The 5,142-nt window shown below is 43.1% G+C and overlaps 1 non-coding gene across 1 annotated transcript; it reads right to left on the reverse strand.

Annotated features, from left to right (window-relative positions):
• Positions 1-1,137: 1,137 nt before the first annotated feature.
• Positions 1,138-1,243, reverse strand: LOC141635722 (small nucleolar RNA R71). The gene has a single exon (XR_012540387.1). It is a non-coding gene; the product is annotated as a small nucleolar RNA R71 (small nucleolar RNA).
• Between the last annotated feature and the right edge of the window lie 3,899 nt (positions 1,244-5,142).

The following is a 5,142-nucleotide window of genomic DNA, read 5'->3' on the forward strand; positions in this document are numbered from 1 at the left end:
GAGTCACCTTTTAATCTAGTTAAATTTAATCCTGGATCGGAAGATTGAACTAAATAGACCTGCTATGAACATTAGACTACCCTGACGAGGACGGAAGTTAAGTTAGTGGAAATTTAGGATAAAAAGTGGACCGGAAGGACCTTTCCATATCCGTCTCACATGTAATTTATCTAGACTATTTGCAGTTGAGTCACTAGACTACCATAGTGAACCGAAATCCTGACGTGTCCCTTCTTTATTGATCACTTTATTCTCATTTTCTGCCCTTACTGCTCTTTCCTTGCTTCTCTTTCTTTTACACCTTTAGTTTAGAAAACCAATTTACAAACCCCTCATTTGTGACCAAATACACGGACTCTTTACAGATATATTGCCTCCCCGAGGAGATCGACCTGACTTCCCTAGCTATATAGTTAGTTTAGTTAGTTATTTGTGATAGGTATACGACAGCCCTGTCAAATTTTGGCGCCGTTGCCGGGGAGGCAATTGCCCTATCTGTTTTTGTTTCGTTTATTTTATCCGTCTCAGGGAATTTTTATTCCTTGAGACAATTCTTATTTATTTTCTTTCAGTGTTGTGTATGCCCAGGTCAAACAAGTTGGAGTTAGTTTTAGCTGATTCTGAGCCAGAGAGACTGTTCAGGCATAGACTCCGTCTGCAAAGAGAATCACGAAAGGAAGCCTTGAGTACTTTCGAACCCGAACTTTAGCATTTCCTATTTACAGAAGACCAATCTTTAGGAGAAGATAATCTCTGTTCTGTAAACCAACCAGTAAAGATGCCGAATATTGCAAGTCATTCGGAGCCTAAAGGTTTCAATCTCCAGACTGAGGATGAGAATACTTTTGACATCCGTCCATCCTATATCAATCTGGTGGAGAGAAATCTCTTTAGAGGTGTGGCAGGTGAAGACCCGAGGAAGCATATGGAGGTCTTTACGGACTACTACTCTACTATCCCCACCACAAAAGGGGTAACTCAAGACAAGATTAAGGAGGTGCTGTTTCCTTTTTTCTTTGACTGACTCAGCCAAGGAGTGGCTAACTGACTTGGACTGTACGGCCGCGGGGATCACAGACTGGGAGACCCTTGCTCTTGCTTTTTATAAGAGATATTTCCCTCCGCAGCGCACCAATCAGCTGAGGGCCAAGATCACTAGTTTCAAGCAGGCACCGGATGAAACGTTCTATGAAGCTTGGTGTCGGTTTAAGAGGTTGGTGAGGTCTCTTCCTCACCATGGTTTTGATCCGTGGTTTTTGTCCAATCAGTTCTACAATGGGTTGTACGATGACCACAGAGCCATACTTGATGCTTCATCCAACGGAAGATTTCAAAAGAATACTGATGATGATATGGGATGGGCGATTATTGAGGAGATGGCGACCCATTGTGCCGAGTATGGGAACCCGAGGGATGGTATTCGAACAGTTCTTGCGGTTTATAAAGCAGTCGTGGCTCAGCTGGAAGACATGAATGCTCGTTTTGATAAATTGGAGCTGCATTCTGCTGGAGAGCCTCAGACGGTCCATTTTCTTACTAAAGAGGAGACCGTCACATGTGAGAGGTGTGGGAGCAACGACGGTCACACTGCTATTGGCTTTCTTACAGAGAAGGAACAGGTCTTTGCTTTTCAACAATACAGGCAAGGAGGGGGTTCCTATTATAACAACCAAGGGGCAGTCCATCCCAATTTGAGGTGTACAAGTCAAAATGTGCTCAATCCTACCCCTCCTCCTCCGCAGCAACAGCCATATGTCCCTCCTCATAAGGCTCAACAAGGCTTTCCGAAGCCTCCTTCCTTTCCTACACCTAATTACGGTGCATCATCCTCAGGTGGGGTGAGCAAGTTATCTAAGTTGAACATAATGCTACAGTCTTTGACAAAGCAATGGCAACTAAGTGACCAACAGAAAGATGCATCCATCAAGTCACTTGAAACTCAAGTTGCCCAGTTAGCCGCGAACCAATCTACGAGGAAGCAGGGTTATTTACCGTCACAAGCGGATAAGAATCCACACGAGACGGTAAATTTAATAAATCTGAGAAGCGGTCGTTCGTATGAGGGACCAGAATTATTGAAATCAGACCCGAGGAAGGTAATTACTGCTGATGAACAGTATACTGTTGAAGAAAAAGAGCTGACGACAAAGAAAATACTTGATCGACTGGTTTCAGGTGGCCGATCGAGTAAAAAAGCTGAAGAAAAGACTCGATCGAGTGGAACTTTTACTCGATCGAGTGAACAGGAGAAAGAACAGCTCGATCGAACGAAACAAACAACTCGATCGAGTGATCTTAATGAGGATACTACTCGATCGAGTGATATTTTTGCTCGATCGAGTGATGCTGTTATAGAAGACCTCGATCGAGAGCCTGCTAGTGCTCGATCGAGTGGAATATCGCCTGAAAGACCTCGCTCGAGAGGAAAGAAGTCTTGATCGAAGGATCTAGAGCTTGATCCAGCTGACACGTTGGAAGAGAGGAATAAGGGGCTCGAGATACCCATCACGGTACCCTTCCCAAGGCGGCTACAGAACACAAAGGCTAATCAATAGTTTGGTAAATTTGCCGAACTCCTGAAAAGCTTGCAAGTTACGGTTCTGTTCGCCGAATTGCTGACACAGGTACCCTCTTACCTTAAATTTATGAAAGAAATTTTATCACGTAAGAGGCACATTAACGATCATGAGACGATAGCTTTGACCGAGGTAGAGATGACCCTAGTTCAGAATAAGTTACCTCCCAAACAGTCAGACCCGGGTAGTTTCTCAATTCCGTGTCACATTGGTACCCACTTAATTGATAACACGTTATGCGATCTTGGCGCTAGCGTGAGTGTCTTACCGCTGTCTCTTGCTAAGAGACTTGGTTTGACCAAGTTTAATTGCACAAATATGACTGTTCAGATGGCCGATCGTAGTATATCACGGCCGTTAGGTGTCATAGAAGACATACCTGTTAAGATCGGGAGATTCTTTATTCCCGTTGATTTTGTTGCACTTGACATCCCCGAGGATACACATACCCCTATCATTTTAGGGAGACCATTTTTATTTAATGCCTATGCAGTGATAGACGTCGGGGGCAAGACATTGACTTTTCAGGTTGGGGAAGAGGAATTGATTTTCCATTAGTCTAAGTCCCGAAAGGCTCCCATGCAAGCTCAGCCTTGCAATGCCCTCTCTTCTACTGACCCTCCTATTGACACTCCAAATGAAGGTTTGGAATATTGTGCTGCTATAGTGACCCTTCCGCCTCAGATTGAGAGCAAAAAGGAGGAAAGTTCATCTGTTTTCCTTGCTGCAGATACAGATGAAAATAATACAGGAGCTGTTAATGGTTATTGTGCAATTAATATCAGTCAAAGTAGGAGTGATGACGCTAAAGCTGGTAAGAAATGAGTAAGGACGAGAAAAGTTTGCGCGTATGTGAACGTCAACTATTCTCCTCCTAATGATTCAAGTTCAAGCTCGTGGAGAATAAAGACGACGGTTAATGTTCCTGAGGTGACGTCCTCCAGTCAGGAGCCCTCCGAGGGGCTGCTGAATTGCTTTGAGAAGTGAGCGGGGAAATGCCCCGTGTAGCAAATTGTAAAAACAGTTTTTAATTTCCGTCGGATTTGTTTATTGCATTCAATTAGGACAATTAGAATTTAGACATTTTTAGAGTAGTTTAGAAGACTATAGACTGTTACTATTCATATTTGGTATTTTGGGATATTTTTGCGAGTGTTTTTATGCAGGTTTGGGGAATTATACGCAAATTCAAAGGCTTACACAAGGAAAAGAGCTCGATCGAGTACTTCTTGTACTCGATCGAGTGAAAGTTGATCGATCGAATGGTTCCATAGTACTCGATCGACATAAAATAAATATGGGATTTCTCGACTCGATCGTGTAGATGGAATCCAGAACTCCTCGATCGAGCGATTCAAAACTACTCGATCGAGTGATTTTGCAATTCATACGCAGGAAGTCTCTTTAACTCCCTTATTTCCTCCTTTATTCTAATTACTCTTTCATTTTTCAGTTTGCCCTTCCTTATTTGCGACCAAAATCCCCAATATCTCCATTTTTATTGGCCTTATACCAAATCCGCCACCTACATTTTATTCCTTGCTAATTAATCGTCCATTGCCCTCTATTTTCCCCTTGATTCTTGTTGTTTTACGCGGTCAATTAGAGGAGTTAGGGTTTGCGATTTTTCGATCAAAAATCGCCATTCTTGCTTGTTTTGTCAATTAATTGCTCAATTTGTAGGTTTCTCATCATCAAGTATGTAATTCCAATACTGCTTTGCATTTTAATTTCATTAATTTTGCTTTTTATGAAGTGAATTATTAATTAGGGTTTCGAAATTCCTTATTGGGTCAAATTTTTCGACTATAATTGTGATTCTTTGCCCAATTTGTCTGACTGGATGATTAATTCCCGTATCTCATTGACTTTCACATGTTTAATTCGAATTTGATGAGAAATTTGTGATTAGGGTTCATCTTAATCGAAATTTTTGACTGAGTTTGGATTTGTTTCTGCTTATTTGCTTCAATTGTTGCTTAATTTGCTGCACCCCTACCCCTATCGCTGATTACCTACTTCATTCGAATTATTGAGGAAAAATTCGGGAATTAGGGCTGCCAGTCGAAAATTTCGACTGTTTAGGGAAATTCTCTGCTGTTTTCATGCTGTTTTCTTATCAGTTTCCCCTGCCCTATTTGACTAGGATGGATTCTAGCTCCATGCCTTCTACGAGTTCCGCTGCCAGTCCGTCCTTGTCTCTGTCTAAGACGGTAGTCCCTGCTGCTACTACCGTCTTCGCACCTACCAGTACCCATGTGTTCTTAGTTTATGCTGCTTGTACTGGTTTTACACTTGCTAGCACTGCTGCTAGCTCCGTTTCAGCAACATCTGCTAGCACTGCTGCTAGCCTTTCTTCCTCAGTGGCGGTCTCTGCTGCGTCCACTACTGCAGCTTCACTTTCACCTGCAGCTGCTTTTAGAGCGGCCCTAGTACCTCGTACCGTCAGTGGACGGTCTTTTGCTTCAGGTTCTAGAGGCTGGGGTCGTGGTCATGGTCGTGCCACGCCTGCTCCTAGCGTCTCTGCTGGCGCGGTCAAGATTCGAGTGGACGACACCCTCGACTC

The sequence above is a fragment of the Silene latifolia genome, chromosome Y, assembly GCF_048544455.1.
Source record: "Silene latifolia isolate original U9 population chromosome Y, ASM4854445v1, whole genome shotgun sequence".
Lineage (NCBI taxonomy): Eukaryota > Viridiplantae > Streptophyta > Magnoliopsida > Caryophyllales > Caryophyllaceae > Silene > Silene latifolia.